Source organism: Drosophila suzukii, unplaced genomic scaffold (genome assembly GCF_043229965.1).
Source record: "Drosophila suzukii unplaced genomic scaffold, CBGP_Dsuzu_IsoJpt1.0 scf_5, whole genome shotgun sequence".
Taxonomy (NCBI): Eukaryota; Metazoa; Arthropoda; class Insecta; order Diptera; family Drosophilidae; genus Drosophila; species Drosophila suzukii.
In genome coordinates, this window is record NW_027255937.1 from 1,490,998 (window position 1) to 1,515,683 (window position 24,686).

Below are 24,686 nucleotides of genomic sequence, written 5' to 3' on the forward strand. Positions count from 1 at the left end.
TTGCAGTCGATTATCAGGCACTCCACGCATCCTTTGACAACTCGCTCTACCTTCTGTTGGATTCCAAGGATATAATACGACTTTTCCAGAATATCGCGAGTCTTCTTTATACCGAAGTGGCCCTCCTTGTGTGCTACGCTGATAATTTCCTCTTCCATTGAATTAGGAACAACTAACAGCTCAAGAACTGCGTCCTTGTACAGGATATTATTTTTTAGGAAATAGTCTTCTTAGTCATCGTTGTTGGTTAATATGGATTTTACAGCTTTTATCCAGCTATCGTTGTCCTGTGCCTCCACTAAACGTGACTTTGTGGAATCTGCGATTAGAAAGCATGAATATCGGCTTAATGCATCCACGTGCCTCATCTTGGTTCCAGCGTTGTGTTCTACCTGAAATTCAAACTCTTGCAGAGCTATGGCCCATCTGGCAACTCTTGGTGGTAGGTCATCCTTCTTGATCGTCATTGCGAAGGCGTTGCAATCGGTAACCGCAGTAAAAGGTTTACCAAGGAGGTTAACTCGCCATTTTTTCAACGCATTTACGATTGCTAAAACCTCGAGCTCGTAGGAACTGTACTTTTCTTCACAACCGTTTGTCTTCCTGCTCATAAACTCTACAGGATGGAACTGCTGCTCCTCCGAGTCTCTCTGCATTAAAACGGCTCCAAAGCCATACTTGCTTGCATCTGTATGCACTTCGTTTGTGGCTATCGGATCGAACAGTTTGAGTACTGGTGCTGACACTAGTAGCTTGCTCTGTCAACGTAAGATTTCTTTCGTCCTTTTTGTTGCTTTTTATCCGAGGAAGGTCGCTTAAAGATTTTGCTGTGAGGGCGTAGTCTTTAATGAAGCGCCGCATATATGACGTCAGACCCAAGTACCGCTGCAAAGCTTGACTGCTTTGGGGAATTGGAAAATTGACGACCGCTTTAATCTTCTCGTTGGTGGGTGCTATAGTTCCGTTCTCAATAGTGTATCCTAAGAAATTGATCTTGCTCTTGAGAATTTGTGCTTTTTCCCACTTTATTCGTAATCCAGCCCTCGAAGCTACGCTCAATACTTTCTCCAACGCCTTCAGTCCATCAGATTCGTTCTTAGTTAGACAACGATCGTTTGCGCTTTAATGAGATCCCTCAACGTAGCCGTGACATATCGGCAGAATACAGCAGGAGAATTTGAGATACCAAACGGTACATGAGTAAATTCGTACTGCCCGTTATGCGTCACGAACGCTGTGAACTTCCTGGATTCTTCGTCAATGGGCACATGAAAGAATCCGTTCATCATGTCCAGGGTTGTGAATATTTTTTAGCCCTGCAGCCTGTCGAGAACATCGTCAATTAGACTCATCGGAAAATTGTCCTTCTTGATTTTTTGATTGAGTCGACGATAATCGCAACAAAATCGTCTGGATCCGTCCTTTTTAGCTACCACTGGCGAAGCATACTCTGAGGAGCTGGGTACAATAATTCCCTCTGCCAACCACTCCTGCACTTGCTTTTCTATGAAACACTTGTTCTCGTATGACGTGCATCTTGGGCGTTGATATACAGGAATGTCGTCTTCCAAAACGATTCTCAAATCTCTATCGATTTTATTGGCTTGTACTCTGAAACAAGCTGCTGCACCTTTAGCTTTTGGCTGTCGTCTAGGTGAGATAAATTAATTTTATCAAGGGCAGAACTTTCCTCGACTATCTCCGTGACACACATTCCATTAAATGTCGATGCAAAGTCTCGTCGACCGCAGCGTACTCGAGTACATTCTGTTTAGCGACATGGAAAGTTACTGAGAAGCATACGCCATCTGCTTCAAGATCGACGTCGAAGCATCCTACGGTCACAAGTTCGCCCTTGCCGATACCTCTCAGGTGCTTAACTTTTGGCTTTAGCTTCAAGCCGTCAAAACTTTTGAAAATGTCCTCTCTCATCAAACACAAGTCACATCCCGAATCAATCATTGCTATGAATGTCACTCCCTCAGCTTTCATCTTTTTGTAAATGAGTCCCTTCGCAGCCTTCTCTTCCAGCACGTTTGCAAGCTCTTTCTTAATGGAAATAGTTGCTTTCTTCTCATCGCAATTTTTAGAAATGTGTCCTTTCTTGTAATCCTTAGCAATATGGCCCTCGCTGTTACACTTGAAGCATTTTCTTAAAAAATTGCTCTGAGTCTGTTTACCTGTCGATTCCCTGTTAAAATTGTCTTTAGAATTTCCCTTACCCTTCATCTTTTCGTAAATAAATACTTCTTCTTTAAGTTCCCTAACGGATTTCGCTCGACACAACCCTGCCTTGTTGATCTTGCTATCTGGGATGCCATCTACGAAGTACGATACTAGACTTTCCTCATCAAGATTTATCGGTTTGCTAATCTCCATTAAACTATAGAGATATTCGATGCATGTCTCTTTTGGTTGTTTTTGCCTTTGGCGCAAAATCTTGTGTATCTCTCCCGAACATAGTTTCTTACCGAATTCTTCCTTCAACCCGTTTTTTAGCTCAATCCAACCCCTAACTCCACTTGTACTTTTGATATAAAGCTTGGCTGCTCCAATCAGAAGTTGCTTAGCATAAATGAATTTCTGCAAATTATGCCAACCCACGGTAATTGCAACGTCATCGAATTCAGACAGCCAGTGATTGACGTCATCTTGTTCGAAACCTGAAAATGATGAAACACTGTCCTGAATATCGCGTAGGGTAAATCTCGAGCTACTAGGTTGAACCGCTTCTTGGTAATTGGAAGAACCACTAACACTCGCACCATCCTCATCAGTATCGTCGTCCTCATCGTCAGCCACAACTAATCCATAATGATCGAACAACCGATCCTGCAAAGCTCCTTTTCTGCCAGTTGTATTCAAACCTAGTTCGGATAACTTTGCCCTTAGAAGAGGCACTGTCATAGCGAGGATCGTTCTAGCATTCATGGTAATGCGTTTAAGCCGTTTACAAACAGTGGTACAATTCAATATTTAAATATAATGATACAAAGTAATAATTTAATTAACGTTAAACAATTCGTGTGATCAAAAAAAGTTCGAATCAGATTAAATATGTGAAATCGCCTCAGTCGCTCACCACGCCCAATTGGATTTTTCTGTTTTCTACAACTGCTTGAATTTTTGACAATTCCAGTCCACTCAGCTACTTCAGCTCGTACTCTTCTACAATGTCGACACACCGCACTGCTTGATCGTCTCGTCCACTTTTTACAAATTGCGTCGTTTGCAAGTTCTTGCAGCTGCTCTTTTCGCCACAGAAACTTTTGTTGTAGCAAAAGTAGCAAGTGGCCACTCCTTTGCTGTATGTCGTCCTTCTCTTCTCTCGCCAATAACACCCTCGCCTTCGTTGCAAGGATCACCTCTCGTTGTCCTCCTCTCACAGGTAATGGCTACCTTCGTTTTCACCTGCGACCGTGTCGTCAAAATTCGATCACAGGCACTGCATCAAATTGTCGTCGAAATTTTTGTTCGTCGTGTTTCATCAGAATTGCTTTTCTTTCTATACTGCGTACATTACTTCGTTGCGGGTTTTAGCGCGTTAGATTTGTGGGCACTCACACAATCAAGTTTTGCACAAGTTTTGGCAATTTTTTTTTTTTTTTGTGGTCTTTTGTAATCGTTCAAACTCTTCTAATACACAAATCTGCTAGTCGATTTGTTTAACTGTTCAGATTTTTCTCGGCTTCAATTGTTTCTATAACAGGTACTTCCCCCGCTTTAAACTGTTTCTTTTCAGCTTTTGCTTCGTTCTTTGTCGCGGCAGTTTTTCGATGTGTTAACGCACAGTTTTCTCTTTGTTCTTTTACTTTATCCCGGACGAGCCCCCAATAATTTGTAGGGTATTACAAATTTAAATGTTTATTTCGGGTATAGTAAGTAAATTAAAGAAACAAAGGTATTTTATTTAAACTTCACGACTTTCGCACTCTATGGATGACACGACTTCCTCTGACAAAATTTCCACATCAACTGACTAGCTTACATTTATAAGGCGTAATTTTTAATGAAAGAGGGTGATGGATATAGATTACTTTGATGGATAGGGATAGGAACTCTTTTGCGATTTTGGCTGATGAAGAATGCTTGAGGTTGCGGAACTCTGAACAGTGTGTCCCCATGTGAAATTAAATAGGTTGCTGTGAATCCCTCAATGTATCCATATCCCACACACACTTTTGTTTCCGTCCAGAACTATTATCTGGTAAATTGTCTAAGATTCTGTCCTTTCCACAAATGGGTCATAAACATGTCATAAAAGGGATTCAAGCAAGAGCTACCCAAACATGCGCACCTGTCAATTACCTGACCGCAATAAAAGGGACACATGCACAACCCAGAAGGCGCACGCTCATTGACAAAATCATGGGCCTCACGCCAACGATCTCACGGCTGACTGCTAGCTCTAATACGTTCCCATAATAGGGGTTGAAATCACGACCGCGCAACAACTCGCAAGTAGCCGACATATCTCAGTCAAGGAACTATTTTCCATGCTCCGTACATGTAATATTAACTCCGTTTAATGGGTTATATTCAACTAAACGGTCATGTATGAGGAGAGAGTAAGCTTGGGTATTTTCATGACTTGGTGTCTTCAGTTCTATTGAAATTCTCACATCAATAGAACCAGTTTTCACTGATTTGTTTTGATATGAAAGATCAACCACAATAATAGGGGCCTTCAATTTAAATTCATTTGGGGTCAAAAATGGTTGTGATTCACGATTATAGTAACTAGATTGAGATCTTGTACACATTTCATATAGGTGAGCATACTGATTCTTACTAAAATCAACATTCAGTTTATCATATGGTTATGATTCAGTATTCAAATGAACTTTCAAGTTTGATAAATTATTTGTGATAACTTCTCCATTTGGTGTTAATCCAATTATTACAAATCTTGGTTTTTTCGCGGTTAGCCGACAATTTCTCATTGCAGCTGTGTTGACTCCCATACCCCTATGCATATGGGTAAGCATATGAATACCAACTCCGGAATGCTATTGGTAGGCTTACACCACTTTTAATAATATCATACATCTTAAAATTTTGCAAAATCGGTCGGAGTTACATGGAAAATTTTCCAGGCTATGTTCGTCATTTCCAGTTTAAAAGTTTGTTCATTTCTGCTTTGTTCTAACACATCGCCAAGATTCTTAGTTAGCATCAACAGTAGTTCATGTTTATATTTTAACAAAACTTTTTTATAATCCTCAGCAAATCTCAACAAAATGGGGTCCCGTATAAATTTCGTCTTCACTGCTCCATCCAGAATTTAATAGATTTTGACTTTTATGAGTATCCAGAGATATAAAATATTTTAGGGTAGTACTCATATTGATGGACATGGATTTGACACATTGGACACGTTGTATTTAGTTGTTACCTAGCAGTATTTTGATGCTTACTTTCTCTTTAGTCTTGTTTTTGGGATGGTTACTTTGTGTATGCTACCTGTAAAGTACTTGCTTTTGGATAATTACTTTTTGTATAGTATCTGTAAAGTACTTGGTTTTAGATGGTAACTTACTGTTAACACGTGTTATGAGTTGTTATAGTTTCTGGTTAAGAATTATCAAAGCATACAAACCAACTTACCGTGAACTATAATTACCTGACCATCATTAAAGTCACATGCCCAAGACCTAAGGAGCCGTCTGATAAGATCATACATCTCAAGACCATTGATAAGGGATGATGTTCCGACCGTGCACCAACTCGCAAGTAGCCGACGTACCTCATTGAACAAAATACTTTCCCTACATCCGTAATTGTAGTTTTAATTACAGTCAGAAAGAAATTTTGTAGGATCATTTAATATTATTTTATTTATTTTATTATTGTAAACATATTTCATTTAATTCATAATTAAATATATATTATATATATTTTTATATAATGAATTGTCTGACTCCTCCTTTTGTAAGAAATATATGGGTTGTTAACCTTCGTTCCAAACGCATATTTTCGCTTGGTTCCCATAGATAGATGTAAAATTGTTCTCACAATTTAATATTTCTCAGATGTTGAATTATTTTTAAAGCATTCATTTGTTCAGTCATCAATTTTATATTATTTTGTTTATTTTATTATTGTAAACATATTTCATTTAATTCATAACTAAATATATATTATATATATTTTAAATATTTAATTTTCTGACTCCTCCCTCTGTGAGAAATAAATGGGTTATTAACCTTCGTTCCAAACGTATATTTTCGCTTGGTTCCCATAGATAGATGTAAAATAGTTCTCACAATGTAATCTTTCTCAGATGTTGAATTATTTTTAAAGGATTCATTTGTTCCATCCCAAAATAATATTGTAATATATTTCGAAAGCATCATTAGTTAGCATAGGAGCGTCTTTCAATTTAATTTCTGATTCAAGTTTATGATAGAGGTGTTGGGACCTGGTAATATCGGTTTATGTTGTCAACTATTTTTGAAGTTCTAGTTTTCTAACTCTATCCTATTTGTATACTTTTTGTATGAGTAAGGCATCACTGTCTAAGATTCTGAATAAGTTTAATAAACATTTTAATTACAATACTGATTAGCTGGTTACTATATATTTAGTAGATGTATACAAGTTGTTTAGTATCTGGTTTCTATATGTTTAATAGATGTATACAAGTTGTTTACTAGATGTATACAAGTTGTTTACTAGATGTATACAAGTTGTTTACTAGCTGTTTAGTATCTAATTACTATATATTTAGTAGATGTATACAAGTTGTTTAGTATCTGGTTACTATATATTTAGTAGATGTATACAAGTTGTTTAGTATCTGGTTTTTATATGTTTATAAGTATGTATACAAGTTGTTTACTAGATGTATACAAGTTGTTAACTAGCTGTTTAGTATCTGGTTTCTATATGTTTAGTAGATGTATACAAGTTGTTTAGTAGATGTATACAAGTTGTTTACTAGCTGTTTAGTATCTGGTTTATATATGTTTAATATCTGTTTACTTGATGTTTACTAATTATTATTAGCTGGTTACTAGTTGCTATTAACGTCTACGAGCTTTTATAGTCTTTTGTTAAGAATGATCAAAAATTCTTGATCTCTAGACGACTTTCGATGTGAAGTAAAAACTTACACTCTGATTTTCAATGTGTTTGCTATGTAAGTAAGAAAGAATGCAAAGCCAAAATATCTAAAGATTGATATATAAATCTTAGAGGAACATGTCCGATTATGTTGGGGGAAGATGTATCCTCTGATTGTAAAACTAATTAAGAAATAAATTGTTCACAAGTTGTCTAAAAGCTGTGTAGAAGCTGTTTTGATAAACAATTTTTATTCATAATGACAGATATTAAGAATATATAATAATATCATCCACTTTAACTAGTATATTGTAAAAATAAAACAATTCCATTTGTCATGTTCTTTCATCTTATGTAGGTATAATAAATGTAATCTTAACTACGATAGCTAGCCTTACATCCCATAACTATAGTTACTAGCTACAATAAAATGTCTAGAAAGAACAAAATATATGAATGTCAAAAAACGATTTAAAACTAACTATAATTGGGAAAGTAATTGAAATCGCTCCGGCGTAATACAGTAAAAAACAAAAAACACTGTGATTATCCCATTTTCTATCACCATAACAAATGTGTGTACTCACACCTAAATGACCAATTGTATCCTTTGTCCAAAATGTCTGTGACTTTCACTTATAAATTTGTCACCGATAATTTAAATCCCATTAAGCAAAGCACCCATTGCTAACCGTGCCATAACCCCAGATTCAAGTTGGTTACCTACAATAAACACAGGTGGTGGTGTAAAGGATTGCTAAAATGCCTCGACGCAGGCGCAAAGGTCAAGGTAATGGAAAAAATTCATAAAATATTATCCCTTCAAAAAAGAGGTCATAAAAAATATAATAAGGAAAGTATTTATTATTTGCGAACCATTTATAACTGTTACCAGCAACACAAATAGAAGTAATTGAAATCGCTCCGCCGTAATACAGTAAAAACAAAAAAAAACATATTTGTTTTCTAATTGCTTAATTTCCCTTAGAATGAACATCGTCGGAATGTGCCTTCTCCCGGGAAGAGTGGCTCCTCCGCCTCTTTCTCAGCCGCCTGCTGTCTCCGCTCCTCGGTCGGGAATAAAGCCATACCTGGGCGGACGCTCCTCCGCCTGGTGACGGGAAAGCTCGGGAACAATGGGTTCCGGAACAGGCCTTGGTACACTGCGGTATACCAGTCCGCCTCTTCCTTCGTCCTCTCGTGGGTCGCCATCCATGCTTCATAGCTTAGCATGTTTTGCTCCTGGCGATCTACCAGCGCGAGCAACCTATCCTCGTTTACCGGACGATTCGATAGAACCCTCCGGAGCCGGAACGCAGTGGTCCTCAGCGCGTCTATTAGTGGGAGTTCCTCCCAATACTGTTGCTCTGCTTCTTCCTGCAGCGCTTCCGGCTGTTGGCGCGCCCATGCTTCTGTAGGGTAGGGCTCTCCTTTCGCGGCTCACTCGCGCCTTTGCTCGCTCAGGCGAATTTCGGGCATCCTTCTGCTGTGATGTCTTCTGGTGTTCTGCCTGGGTTATCAAGCAGCAAACAGCTCTTTAAATACTCTTAGTGCTGGCAAGAAATTTATGACTAACCCTTGTATTAGTTTTGAGAGTGCTACTCCACTTAAATTTAAAATTTTGTTTTTCCAATCTTCCAAGGATTTTTTATTGTTTGTGCTTACTTTTGCACCTTCGCTGTGGACTTTTTCGGAAACCCTTGTAACATAACTATTTGTGTTGTAGGTAACAGTTATTAATGGTTCGCAAATAAAAAATACTTTCCTTATTATACTTTTTATTACCTTTTTTATGAAGGGATAATATTCCATGAATTTTTTCCATTTCCTTGGCACCACCACCTGTGTTTGTTGTAGGTAACCAACTTGACTCTGGGGTTATGGCATGGTTAGCAATGGGTTGTTTGCTTAATGGGATTTAAATTATCGGTGACAAATTTATAAGTGAAAGTCACAGACATTTTGGACAAAGGATATGGTTTTTTTGTTTTTACTGCATTACGGCGGAGCGATTTCAATTACTTCTATTTGTGTTGCTGGTAACAGTTATAAATGGTTCGCAAATAATAAATACTTTCCTTATTATATTTTTTATGACCTCGGTTTGTGGGGAAGACAACAAATATGCCACCCTTATATTTATAATTAATAACGCACGAATAGGTTATATTAAAATGTATAGCGTTTATTCGGAGCGGCAGACGGACTGTGAATGTGAAAAAAGCTTTGCTCCAAGATCTTCATATAGACATATGCAGGCTTACAAAGTAGTTGCTGAATAGATAAGCGACAGCTTTAGTGGTATAAGAAAGAAGTCGAAAGATAAGCAGAGAGCGCTGCAGGTGCCGTCGTACACCTATGCGCGCATGACTAGGCGCTGGCGATCTGCTCCGAACATACTCCCCCCGTTGGAAGAGGTAAGGTTCCAACTATCTCGGAATCGATGGGCAGAACGGCTAGCTTGGCGACGGCTCTCTTGATCAGACCCGTAGCTGTGCGGACCATAGCTACTCTGATGACTCCGTCCCCGCCGGGTATGACTTCCTGGATGCATCCAAGCTGCCATGTCAAGGGTGGAACGTTGTCCTCCTTCAGCAAAACTATGCGTCCAACCTTGATGTTAGACGTTACGACGCGCCACTTGCTCCTCTCTTGAAGGAGGGACAAATACTCGCTGCTCCACCTTTTCCAGAAATGTTGCTGCATCTGGGTAACCCGCTGCCATATGATGAGGCGGTCTTCGCGGAGATGAGTAATGACAGGCTCAGGAAACTTAGTGTAGCTGGAACCCTTCAGGAAATGCGCCGGTGTTAGCACCTCAAGGCTTTCAGCATTTTCTGAAATTGGACAGAGTGGACGGGAGTTAAGGATGGCAGAAATCTCATATGCAAGAGTTCTTAACTCATCGATGGCTAAGATGGATGCACCGACGACTCTGTAGAAGTGAAATTTAGCTGACTTCACAGCAGCCTCCAATAAACCACCGAAGTGCGGTGCACGCGGAGGGATGAACTTCCAATCGATCCCATCAGCTAAACAGACGGAAGATATCGATGCTGTGTGCTGCTTGCTTAAAAAGGGCTCTTTCAGCTCGGCAAGCTCTCTCTTTGCACCGACAAAGTTTGTAGAATTGTCGCTCCAAATGGTACGCGGACTGCCTCTAGGGCTGATGAATCTCCTCAGTGCTGCGATGAAAGAATCCGTCGTGAGATCCTGGACCACTTCCAAATGAGCAGCCTTCGTGGAAAAACAGACAAAGACGGCGATATAGCACTTGTGGGGTGCCTTATTTCTGGCCTCTGCCTTATGATAGAATGACCCACAATAGTCCACTCCTGTGGTATGAAAAGCTGGATTAGGCTGCACTCTATTTGCTTGAAGGCTACCCATGACGTGCTCCCAAGTAACAGGCTTCATTCGGAAACATCGGACGCATTTGTTGATAACGCTGGCGACAAACTTGCGGCCTCCAATCGGCCAGTACCTTTGCCGTAATGCGGCAAGCAGCGCCTGCGATCCTCCATTCAAATATTTCTCATGATAATAAACGATGACCGCCTTGGTGACTGGATGATCCTTGGGCAACAGTATCGGATGCCTCGTATCGTAGTCCAAGTTTGCGTTCTGAAGCCTTCCACCCACGCGAAGTAACCCCTCGGAGCCGAGTATAGGCCTAAGCGAAACCAGCTTGCTTTTCTGTGGAAACGGCTTGCCCTGGCTAAGAGATCCATACTCCTTCGCCAAGTTAACCTGTTGGATGCTCCTCAGAAGAAGAACAGTTCCAGAGTTGATCTCCTCCACCGAAAGTCGACCTTTTAACGGCGCAGATTTGGCTCTGCAATTTGAAATGAACCGATAAATGTATGCAAATACGCGCTGCAACTTATCGAAAGAGTTGAGGAATTTGCAGTTTGATGAACTGTCTATGCAAACGGCCCCAATTAGAGCCACAGAACGGCGCTCTGGAAGATATTTTACTGAGTCTAGCAGGGACGGCCAATTTGACGAGCTTTGCAGAAGGAATGGAGGCCCGTTAGCCCAAAGGGAATGTTCCAACAATTTTCTTGGGGTACATCCTCGCGACACGACATCTGCCGGGATCAAGTTTGTAGGAACGTGATGCCAAGACATGTCTTTCGTCATCTCCTGAATTTTCGCGATTCTGTTTGATACGAAAATGTTAAACTCCCTCGGAGGTTGCCGAATCCACGCCAACACAATGGACGAGTCCGACCAGCAATGAAAGGTGCAATCGAAATCTATGGCTTCCTTGGCGTTTACGATTAGCTCAGCCAATAAAAGCGCTGCGGAAAGTTCTAATCTTGGAATTGTTAAGGCCTTCAATGGAGCTACCCTTGACTTGGCACAGAGCAGATGGACTTTCGATTCTCCATTGGTCTCCGATCGCAAGTATAGACACGCTCCATAAGCTGACATGCTAGCATCGCAGAATCCATGTCATGCATCGCAGAACTCAACGGAAGCCCTTGGTTGCAGTACGAATCGTGGGAATTTTAAGTTCTGTACGACCGATAACTGTGAGGTCAACTCCCTTCATGACGAAAGAATGGGCTCTGGCAGTGCATCATCCCAATCCACGTTCGCACTCCATAGAGATTGCAGAAAAATCTTAGATTTTGTGATAATTGGAGTTATTAAGCCGAGTGGATCATAGAATTTGGCAATCGTCGACAATGCAACCCGCTTAGTGGGTCGTTGATTGGTTGGCAGTTGAGAAAAATGAAATAGGAGCTGATCAGAAGATGGATCCCAGATGAACCCCAATGCCTTGGCGACATCCGATCCATCGTGAAATTTGATTAACTGCTCCTTGTCGCATTCAGACTCTCCTTCTAGGGCTGCTGACTCATTCGAACACCATTTGCGAATTGGAAAGTGGCCTCGCGACAGTAGTTCCTTCACCTGACGACGAATTTCTCTCACCTCCTCAACTGAGTCCCCACCAGGTATTAAATCATCCACATAGAAATCTCTATGAACAATTTGTGCTCCAATAGGAAATGATTCCTCCTCATCGTAAGAGAGTTGATGCATGGCCCTTATGGCCAAGAAGGCAGCTGGCTTGGTTCCATAAGTCACCGTGTTCAATTTAAAAACACTCAACTCTTCCCTGGAGCTCTCTCTCCAAACGATGCACTGCAAGAAATCATCCGGGTACGAGTCACGCACGCAACGGTACATCTTGCAGATATCTCCACAAAGGGCAACTTAAAAAAATCAAAAGCGAAGCAGTATATTGAAGATTTTTTGTTGAATTGTTGGTCCTGCCAGAAGTAAGTCGTTCAGAGAGCTACCAGAAGTTGATTAAGCAGATCCATCGAAAACGACACGAAGCTTCGTACTCGTGCTCTCCTGCTTATGTACGCAATGGTGGGGCAAAAAAAATTGTGTTTCTGGCGGTTCCTTAGTTACAAGAGACATGTGACCTAGATCGATATACTCCCTCAAAAATGCTGAATACTGAGCCTTCACAGCTGGGTTTCTATCTAATTTAGCTTACAAACTCTTGAAACGACGATGAGCCAGCAATAAGAATCACCTAAAGATTCGAATCCGGAAGTGGTCAAGAGACGAACAGAGTATTGGCCGTTTCCAAGTCGAATGCAATTTTCAGAAAAAAAGTTGCTCACAACGCAAGTCTTCCGGCAATAAAGATGGCTTAGACGAAGTGAAGTCCTCAATTTCCCGAAATCGCTTTACAATGGCGGAAAGTGCGTCACGGAATGTTCAGCTGGGTCCTTGGCTGGCTTGTAAAACCGATTTATGAGTTGGCATGCTCGATGATAACCCTCCAGAGACTACCCAACCAAGCTTGGTGTTCTGAAGAGTTGGCAAAGCCCTATCCAAATGAATTTGTCCCATAGAAATTATTTCGAAAAACAACCCAGCGCCGAGTAAAAGGTCAATTCGTTGTGATTGATTGAAATTAGGGTCAGCGAGTGAAATGTTTTGCGGTATCCTCCACGATGTTGCATTTATATTGAAATGGGGTTGATAATCAGTAATACTGTGAGTCACAACCGCTGTGAATGCCGCACGATAGTTTGCATCCCGTGATTGCACAAGAATATCGACAGCCTTATCAGAGATCATGGAAGATTCTCCTATCCCAGAAATCGATGATTGCGATCTTCTGTGATTCAAGTTTAGTTGGCTGGCTAAGCGAGAGGTTATGAAGTTTAGCTTGGAGGCCGAATCTAAAATTGCTCGGCAAGGCATAAATGCTCCAATTCTATTTCTGACGTAGATAATAGCAGTTGGAAGCAACACGTAGTCGATCGGCAAAATATTTAAAGTTTTGGGTGGAGCGCTTGGTAAATGATGATCAGGATGCGATGATGTATGCGAACATGATACTAATGCTGATGAAGTAAATGGTAATGGCTGAGAGCTCGAGGATGGGTCGCATGATGGAGATGAAAATGAGGTTGATGTTGCGGATGGGTCATAGTTCATGTGTAATAATGAATGGTGCTTCATGCGACAATACTTGCAGTGAGTCGACTTGCATTGCTGAAAACTATGCCCCTTGCGCAAACAGTTGAGGCAAAGGTGCAACTTCTTTGCTTCTCTATATCGAAGATTCGGACTCAAATTTAAAAATCGAGAACACTTTGGAAAATAATGATCCCGTGCATCGCAAAATAAGCATGTCAAATGATTTGAGTTAGTAGCAGATGCAATAAGTGTATTTTGGTTATATTTGTGCAAGTTTTTTCCCACCTGCTGGTTTGGTGTTTGAGTTACCAAGGCTTGATCCAAGTTTTCCATCATCCTGCACCTCTTTTCCAAAAACGACTCCATAGCATCCCAGGTAGACAGCTCAGTGATTGACAAATTCTCTTCCCATTTTTCCCGCGTCCTCTGATCCAGTTTCCGAGTGACGATGTGAATTAAAAGTCCATCCAAAATTTGTTGCGTATTGGCCAGGGTTCGAATTGCTCGCAGATGCGAATTCATGCAATCGCTCAGCTCCCGAAGACCCTTCGAAGATCCCTTCTCGACACCCTTTAAACCGAATATTGCCTGAACATGTGCCCTAGCAAATTCATAGCCTTTTTAAAATTAGCATTCGAGGGTTCGAGCGAGCGTATGGTTTTCAGAGCCACGCCGCCCAAACTCGAACGCAAATATTGTAATTTTTCAATGTCGCTTAGCTCATCATCATTTCCGATGACCGTAGTGAAAGTCGCAAGAAAATCCGGCCACTCAGAGTAGGATCCATGAAAACGAGCAATTTCCAAATTTGGCAACCGAGGCTTTCTAGATCGAAAAGAAAGATCCGCATTATTAGTGATGTCAATATATGTTGAATTTACAGCGGTTGAAGCCGGCAATTGTGACTTCCGATGAGCCGCCAAGCCTCGGCTTAGTTTCGCCTTCACATCCATGAAGACTTCAGCAAATTCAATCCGATGGTCGCTCGAGATCTCTGAAAAATCCAGTCTTTCCAACGATGTCTGCGCAGAATCAAATGCCTGGTGTAAGGAATTGATCCATTCCATTCGCGCCAGCAAATCAGCTTCGTCAAACTGATTAACCGCATCAGCGTTTATATAGCATTTCATCGAGCTCATTTGCCCCAAAATAGATTGGGCTTTGACTCGGTAGTAGTCGACGTCACTTGTGGATTCATTTTGAGCCCGAACCGAGTTTTCCGTATCAGACATTTTTCAATCACGAGAAAGAAAAAAAATGAAATGAAAATGAAGTAAAATAAAATGTCCGACCGCAATAGAGGCACAAAACACCGTATACCCTTTGCCGCGAAAACGGGAAGTTTAACAAGCGTCGCCGAGATGCAACGGAACCTTTAACTTGGTTGTTGTTGTTCTTGCCGATAAATTGCCTGCCTAGCAACAGCGGATTATGTAACTGGCAAACGAATGTATGTATGGCTATATGTACATATATATATGTAATATGCGCTATTAACAAAGATTAAATGCGATTCACTTTGTTAAGAATTATTTGCACATCACAGTTTTGGTGTTTTTCACTGCGCAAAATGTACAAAAAATCAAACGGCCGGCTGTGCACTTTTATATGCACATATGTATGTATGTTCGTATGTTTGTGACCGAATGCACGATAACGACAGCGAAACAAAGCGTTTGTTTAAACTATATTAAACAATCGCGAGACCGAGTTGCAGACTCCGATTAAAACTGCTATCACGTCGGGATCACCAAATGTTTGTGGGGAAGAGAACCAATATGCCACCCTTATATTTATAGTTAATAACGCACGAATAGGTTATATTAAAATGTATAGCGTTTATTCGGAGCGGCAGACGGACTGTGAATGTGAAAAAAGCTTGGCTCCAAGATCTTCATATAGACATATGCAGGCTTACAAAGTAGTTGCTGAATAGATAAGCGACAGCTTTAGTGGTATAAGAAAGAAGGCGAAAGATAAGCAGAGAGCGCTGCAGGTGCCGTCGTACACCTATGCGCGCATGACTAGGCGCTGGCGATCTGCTCCGAACAACCTCTTTTTTGAAGGGATAATATTTCATGAATTTTTTCCATTACCTTGACCTTTGCGCCTGCGTCGAGGCATTCTAGCAATCCTTTACACCACCACCTGTGTTTATTGTAGGTAACTAACTTGACTCTGGGGTTATGGCATGGTTAGCAATGGGTGGTTTGCTTAATGGGACTTAAATTATCGGTGACAAATTTATAAGTGAAAGTCACAGACATTTTGGACAAAGGATACAATTGGTCATTTAGGTGTGAGTACACACATTTGTTATGGTGATAGAAAATGGGATAATCACAGTGTTTTTTGTTTTTTACTGTATTACGCCGGAGCGATTTCAATTACTTTCCCAATTATAGTTAGTTTTAAATCGTTTTTTGACATTCATATATTTTGTTCTTTCTAGACATTTTATTGTAGCTAATAACTATAGTTATGGGATGTAAGGCTAGCTATCGTAGTTAAGATTACATTTATTATACCTACATAAGATGAAAGAACATGACAAATGGAATTGTTTTATTTTTACAATATACTAGTTAAAGTGGATGATATTATTATATATTCTTAATATCTGTCATTATGAATAAAAATTGTTTATCAAAACAGCTTATACACAGCTTTTAGACAACTTGTGAACAATTTATTTCTTAATTAGTTTTACAATCAGAGGATACATCTTCCCCCAACATAATCGGACATGTTCCTCTAAGATTTATATATCAATCTTGAGATATTTTGGCTTTGCATTCTTTCTTACTTACATAGCAAACACATTGAAAATCAGAGTGTAAGTTTTTACTTCACATCAAAAGTCGTCTAGTGATCAAGAATTTTTGATCATTCTTAACAAAAGACTATATAAGCTCGTAGACGTTAAAAGCAACTAGTAACAAGCTAATAATAATTAAAAAACGTCAAGTAAACAAATAGTAAACATATATATACCAGATACTAAACAGCTAGTAAACAACTTGTATACATCTACTAAACATATAGAAACCAGATACTAAACAGCTAGTAAACAACTTGTATACATCTAGTAAACAACTTCTATACATCTACTAAACATATAGAAAGCAGATACTAAACAAATTGTATACATCTACTAAATATATAGTAACCAGATACTAAACAGCTAGTAAACAACTTGTATACATCTAGTAAACAACTTGTATACATCTATTAAACATATAGAAACCAGATACTAAACAACTTGTATACATCTACTAAATATATAGTAACCAGCTAATCAGTATTGTAATTAAAGAGTTTATTAAACTTATTCAGAATTTTAGACAGTGATGACTTACTCATACAAATAGTATACAAATAGAATAGAATTAGAAAACTAGAACTAGAAAAATAGTTGACAACAAAAACCGATATTACCAGGTCCCAACACCTCTATCATAAACTTGAATCAGAAATTAAATTGAAAGACGCTCCTATGCTAACTAATGATGCTTTCGAAATCACTGTGGACGGCAGTACACGTAGTGGCGAAGCGTGCAAGAGAGCGTGCGAAGACAACTACTATATAGCCGCAGAATTGAAAATCTGCAATTATGGTCCGATCATAACGAGTGATACACCAATCGAAAGGTATCGCACTAACTAAGACCATACCAAGACTTTCGAAATATAGATTTGTTTGGGAGATAAAGCGGTGAAAGTGTAAAAGAATAAATTTAGAAAATTGGATCTGCTGGATACGGTGGATAAAAGCCCCAAGCTGTTTAGCTAGTTTTATTCTTACTGAGAATACGCGTCGAATGACACCTCATTTGTTGAAATCCGATGTTCCGTTCAAAAGTAATTCAAAAAACAAGATTTTCTTCTTCTTCCCAAAATGAATTTGTTTGTCCCTTTGTTTGTGGGTTTGTATGCATCCCATCTTAGTTTTAGGGATTTGGGTGTATAAAGTAGCTTGAAAACGAAAACGTTATTTCTACGACTTTTGGAAAAACCCGCTAGTTTAGCGGAAAATCAAAAATAAAAGCCAGATTTAAAATGCTTATAGTAGCTTAACTACTAATGCTACAGAAACGTGCTATATATCTCTGAAAAGATAATTTAATTTGCTATACTTTATATAGTAAACTTGTATGAATATAATAAATTTAGAGTTACGATAAAAAGTTATTTTTTAAAACCACAATTTGACTATTTTCTCAAAATTGAGTCGAACGATTTCTTTTTAAATTTTATATCTTGTAGATTCCTCAACTTTTGATGTGTAACACTTTTTACCCTAAAAATTACCGTTTGGAAGATATTAAGCGGTAAAAAGTGCAACTGGTTTCAGCTCCGTATACGTAATATTTCATACTTATTGGAATAAACAAGAAAAAAACCAATTTAATGAACAATATTCTTGTTAGATTATGTTATGGTTTTAGGGTCCTTTACTTGCATGAAGCTAAACTTGCTCTATTTGTTCTACCACTTTGGAAAAACCCGCTAGTTCAGCTGGAAATGTAAGAAACGACAGATTTCTCTTCGAATCTGAAACTGTACAACCCTTTAGATTCCAAACTTGTGCTATTAAAATAGGTAATTGAAGCGATAAAACTTGTTATTAAAAAGTTTAATGTTCATATTATAAGTTTAATTCTTATAAAAATGTGAGTGTAAACAACCTATACCTTATTAGAATAAAGTTAAGCCGAAGTGGAACATGAAAGTATGTGTTTGGTTTTTCAATAGCCAAGCCATATGGGGACGACTCATAGTCATGGTATTGAGGTACTTAAACTCTTGTGCAAAGAAAACTTCTGATATCAAACAAAAACACCTCTTAGCGAGGTAAAAAGTAGTGGCGAAAGCGCTCTTAACAAAAATTTCTGATATCAACAATTGTGACGAAAAATGATATTACATTCGATAAAATAAATAAACTGTATTAAATTTATTTATTCGGCACGCTCCAGCAGAAAATTTAATAATATATAGGTAAATAAATATTTACTGTTGCGGGCCCAAATCATAAATTTAATATAGTTTATTTGTTTTATCGAATGTAATATCATTTTTCGTCACAATTGTTGATATCGGAAATTTTTGTTAGGAGCGCTTTCGCCACTACTTTTTACCTCGTTAAGAGGTGTTTTTGTTGGAATGGAATGGGATGGAACAAATGAATGCTTTAAAAATAATTCAACATCTGAGAAAGATTACATTGTGAGAACTATTTTACATCTATCAATGGGAACCAAGCGAAAATATGCGTTTGGACCGAAGGTTAACAACCCATATATTTCTTACAGAGGGAGGAGTCAGAAAATTAATTATTTAAAAATATATATAATATATATTTAATTATGAATTAAATGAAATATTTTTACAATAATAAAATAATATTAAATGATCCTATAACATTTTTTTCTGACTGAACAAATGAATGGTTTAAGAATAATCCAACATCTGAGAAACATTAAATTGTAAGAATTATTTTACATCTATCTATGGCAACCAAGCGAAAATATACGTTTGGAACGAAGGTTAACAACCCATTTATTTCTTACAGAGGGAGGCGTCAGAAAATTAAATATTTAAAATATATATAATATATATTTAGTTATGAATCAAATGAACTTTGTTTACAAAAATAAAACAATATTAAATGATCCTATAAAATTTTTTTCTGACTGAACAAATGAATGGTTTAAGAATAATCCAACATCTGAGAAACATTAAATTGTAAGAATTATTTTACATCTATCTATGGCAACCAAGCGAAAATATAAGTTTGGAATGAGGGCTAACAACCCATATATTTCTTACAGAGGGAGGAGTCAGAAAATTAAATATTTAAAATATATGTAATATATATTTAGTTATTAATGAAATGAAATATGTTTACAATAGGCTAGGTTAGGTTAGGGCGGCTGTTGGACTATAGTCCGACACACTTAGACCTCAATGGGTCCGTTGTGATACCGCATGATCTCGTTTCTTCCTTCTCTAGGGTCTCGTTTCTAGTAGTTTCAGCCTGTGTTAAGCTGATCAGCATGTCTTCCACCCGGAAGATTTAATAAAGGCACTTATGCTTTTGAGATTAATCTCCGATATTTCGGTAAGATCGTCGATGAAGGGGCTTCTTAAGTGTTTCAGTCTGAGTCTGCATAGGGCTGGGCAGAAGCAGGGAAGGTGTTCTACCGTTTCCACTTCTTCCTCATCCCTACAGCTTCTGCAGAAATCATTTTGCGGGGCTTTTAGCCTGCCGGCATGTGCGCCAACAAGCCAGTGGCCTGTAAGAGCTCGAATCAACATGCCACACTCTGTGCGGCTGAGTTTGAGTAACTCCGAGGTTTTTTTGTTGCTTATCACAGGCCATGTCTGGTGAGAGATGCGACACTGTGGTGCGTTTTGCCAATGGGTGTTGGCTAGTGTGTTGAAGTGGTTTTTTATGTTTAGCTTGCAAGTAGCCATGGGCATACCGACATTTTCCTCTCCTGGGAGGAGAGGCTTGGTGGTGCCCTGCCTGGCTAATTCGTCCGCTATGCAGTTGCCTACGATGTCCCGGTGACCCGGAACCCATATTAGGCTGATAGTAAACTGATTTGCCATCTCGTGGAGAGATCTGCGACAGTCTGCTATCGTACGGGAGTTGGTGTTTGTCGAGTAGATCGACTTAATAGCCGCTTGGCTGTCACTATATATGTTTAGGTGTCCTCTCTGGAGGCTAAGGTTCCTTAAACAGGTTAGTGCTTCTTTTATAGCGTGGACCTCCGCCTGAAAGACGCTACAGTGGTCCGGGAGCCTGAATGACTTCCTGATATCTAATTGTTGGGAGTATACACCTCCGCCGACGTGTCCTTCTAATTTGGAGCCATCTGTATAGAAACAGATTGCGTCCGTCGTGCCTGGTCGGTCCTGTTCCCATTTCTCTCTATCAGGAATCAGGGCATCAAAGGGTGTGCGACTATATTCAATAGATTTGCATAGATCCGTGATTTTTGGAATCGATTTATCATGCTGAAAAATTTTAGCATGGCCATAAAATTGGGCTTTCCACTGCCCTGTGTCCCTCAGTCGAATAGCTGCCGATTTGGCCCTTTCCATGCCTGCTAAGTCCAGGCTAGGGAGGTTCAAGATCGCATTCAGCGATTCATTCGGGGTGGTTCGAAGGGCTCCACTAATACACAAAGCCGCCATTCGCTGTACTTTGTTTAGAGGAGTCAGTATGCATTGTTTGTGTAAGGCGGTCCACCACAGAGTTACTCCGTACAGTAGGATTGGCTTGACTACCGCTGTGTATATCCAGTTAACTATTCTTGGGGACATGCCCCATCTTAGCCCGATTGCTTTTTTACAGGAGTAAAGTGCAATGGTCGCTTTTTTGGTTCTCTCTTGGTTGTTTAAGCCCCATTTGAGGCGTTTATCTAGTACTAACCCCAAGTACCTGGCGTGATCGCTAAAGGAGAGATTACAGTTGTTTAAAATGGGTGGGTTAAGTTGTGGAATTTTGTACCTATTTGTAAATAGAACAAGTTCTGTTTTCGAGGGATTTACCCCGAGCCCGTTCGCTATCGTCCATTCCGATAGTATTTTAAGTTTAGCGGTCATAAGATCGCAAAGTGTTTATGGATATTTTCCATTAAAGATGATGGCGACGTCGTCTGCGTATGCCACGACTTTACAACCTCCTCCCTCCAGAATCCGCAGTAGTTTATTTACTGCGATATTCCACAAGAGGGGTGATAGTACACCTCCTTGTTCACTAGTCTAGTCTGAGTTGAGGTCCATAGTGTGGCTGTGACCATTCTGCTTATCAGCAATTTATGGATTAGCCTCACCCTTGGCGGCTCAACGCCTAGTTCTGTGAGAGATTCTGTTATAGCGATGGGAAGCACGTTATTGAAGGCTCCCTCTATATCCAGGAAGGCGATCAGTGTGTATTCCTTGATGTTGAGTGATTTCTCGATGCTGTTTACCACCAAGTGTAGCGCCGATTCGGTTGACTTACCTTTGGTGTAAGCGTGTTGTGCTTCTGATATTTGTGTCGGGTCTACGGTGGCCCTTATGTGTAGGATTATCATTCTATCAAAGCTCTTAAGCAGGAATGATGTTAGGCTTATTGGCCTAAAATCCTTTGCTGTGGTGTGAGTGGCTTTCCCTGCCTTGGGAATGAAAACCACCTTTGTTTCTTGCCATGGTGTTGGTAGTTCTCCTACCGCCAGGATGGATTGGAAGATTTTTTGGATGTGAGCCGGTGTTATCCCGTCCGGTCCCGGCGATTTGTATGGTTTGAAACTATGAATGGACCATTTCAAGTTGCGGTCTGATAGGAGTGGATCTAATTCGATTCCCTCTCCTGCTCCTCTTTCAGGAGGATGATCTGCTTGTTGGCTCCCCGGGAAGTGAGCGTCTAAGAGCAGGTCCAATGACTCTTTACTGGAGTCTGACCATGATCCATTTGCTTTTTGAAGATAGCCCAAAGGCGCGGCTGTCTTAGAGAGTATTTTCCTGAGCCTTGCGGCATCAGTTGTTTTTTCTATGTCAGAGCAGAAGGTCTGCCATGCCGTTCGTTTTGCTCTTCTAATGGCCTTTTTGTAGGAGGCTAGTTCATACTTGTAGTTCAGCCAATTAGTGTCCTCAATTCCCGCCTTTGCTCTGTTAAACAGGCATCTGCAGTTGGTTCTGAGGATAGATAGTTGTTGGGTCCACCAGGGGGGTTTTTTCCTTCCTCTTGGTTTCTCTGTGGGGCATGCCACTTTGAAGGCAGTGTTGCATGCCCCTGTGAATTTGTATACTGTTTCGTCCAGCTCCTGTGGGTTTGTGATGCTTTCTGACGGTTCCATCGGGAGGATATTTGTCAGAACTTCTTTGTACCTGTGCCAGTCCGCTCATCTGGGGTTGGCGAAGCTGACCGGCAAGGCGAATCAAGGGACAATACGGTTTCTATGAATCTATGGTCCGAAAAGGAGTGCTCGTCAGAGACTGCCCAGTTTTTGACTGCGCCTACGAGTGAATCTGATACCAAAGTTAGATCTATGATCGTTTGGCAAGCTTTAGTTATGAAAGTAGGGGCATTGCCCCTATTGCATAAGAATAGGTTCGAAATTAGAATAAAATCAAAAAGAGACTCACCTCTGTCGTTGTTGTTTGGGCAACCCCACTGGGTGTGATGGGCGTTGGCGTCACAGCCTATTACCAATCCATTCTTGAGCTTTTCGCATTCCTCTGCTAGTCCTAGACCAGCGCATCTGGGGGTTTTTCGTTCTCAAGGGCCAAATAGGCCGATAGAACCCTTATAGAGCCACTCCGCAGCTCTAGGCTTACTGCGGTGTTGTCTCCGTTGCTGTAATTGCGAAGTAGAAATATACTAAGATGCCTTTTGGCTAATATGCAGGTTCGAATTTTACCTTCTTTGGGGTCAAGCATAAGCTTGTATTCCTTTGTTCCTAGTCCAGCAACCTTGCCTCCTACTACCCAAGGTTCCTGTACGAGGACTAGGTCGGCTCCGCCTTCTGTCAGACGAAGCAGAAGTGCAGCAGACGCTGCTTTACTGTGGTGAAGGTTTATTTGTAGAAGTCTTAATGACATCTACAGCTTCAACCTCCACCACAGTGACGTCGGCCTCCTCTGTGTCGCTGAGGTCTACGTCCTCGATTGCCGGTCCGAGCGCTCGCATCTCTCTGCTTAGCGACGAATCGGTAGAGTAGCCGTCCTCCGGCCCACCAGGTGCCTCCAACTCGGCTGGGTTGCCGGCAGAGCTGCTAGCGGCGTTGGAGTCGCCCTTATACACCTTGATGTGTATCGCACTGAACCCGAAGCTCAGCACTCCTCGAGCAGTCTCGATCGGAGCTACTGACTCCTTGTTCAGCACCAAAACCGCCTGGTTGACATCCCCTTCATGCTCCTCCACCTTGACGACTTTCCAGTCCTTCGTGGGGAGGTGCGGGTTGCATTCTTGCAACATGAAGAGGATGTCCTCCGGCGCCTTGATCGCTGCTGGAAGCCAGATCCTGGCTCGGGGTCTACTGGGGACATCGCACCAGTCAAGCGCAACGATGTTCGCCCCTTCGTATACCTCGCCGAGCTTGCTCGTCGCCTGTTTATGCTCGTACATGTCAGCCGACCGCTGACTGTCGCAGGCCACCACCTTGACGTTGCCCTGGTACCAGCCCGCGTCCATGCAGCCTGGCTTCTCTCGTACCATGCGCAGGCAAATGAGGGAAAGGTGGGACTCCACTGCCCTCCACTTGTTCCTGGGGATCCTGCCCTCCGGATATCCCCTGTCAACCAGGCCGAGTAGTACACGGTTCTTCGTGATTTCGGCGAAAGAGACCGATGGCTGGATCTTAGATCTCTTCGCCGATGGCCCGGGTAGTTCGAGGGATCGCTGCCTTTTCGCCTGAGTCCCTTCTTGAGTGGGCTTTTCCTGCCCGTAGTTTGGAAGCACCTTCCTTGCCCACTCTACCTTCTTTAGCCATTTAGGCGAAGGTGTGGCAACGGTGCTCCTAGTGTGTGAGCGCAGAGTCTGGGCGGCAGTCCGCCTTTCTGCGTATGTTTATTTAGCACCTGCGGGTGGTCCGAGCGCCTTGGCAGTGCCTACCGCTGCTTTCGGCGCAGATGCGCACGTGGCGGAGGCGTTTGCGGCTGGCTTTCTGCCACCCATCATCCCCAGTTTGGGATGCGGCCCTTTCTGGACCGTGCTGGTATGGAAGGTGGAACCAGTGTTCATCTTATCCATGGGTTTTTTAAGAGTACCCGTCTCTGTGTTTTTTGTTGTGTTTTCTGTATTATTCATATGCTCCATAATTTGGTCACACGAGTTGCGGAGAAGGGGAAAAGTCCGCCCGGGCAGAGATCTGCGATGCCCGGGTAAGGCGATAGTTATAACAGGGGGTCGCCATGTCCCTGAGCACACCGTTTGAGACTGGGCTAGTTTTGATCCGGGCCCCCAGCCAGGCTGACTCTTGACACGGTCCGTATTACACCGTAGTCCGGCCCGGAGTGAGATGTTGTTTGGGAGGGGAGTTGGGTAGGTGTTGTGTTGGGAGTGGGTTTGTGTAAAGCAACTATTTAGATGCGGCTGAACAACTCGCATCGTCGGTATTGCTTCGTTGCAAAATACCCGCTGGCTGTCCGGGACTGTTTATTTACTG

The 24,686-nt window shown here is 41.1% G+C and overlaps 1 pseudogene; it reads right to left on the reverse strand.

Annotated features, from left to right (window-relative positions):
* Positions 1-19,578: 19,578 nt before the first annotated feature.
* On the reverse strand, positions 19,579-21,614 carry LOC139354968 (uncharacterized; annotated as a pseudogene).
* Between the last annotated feature and the right edge of the window lie 3,072 nt (positions 21,615-24,686).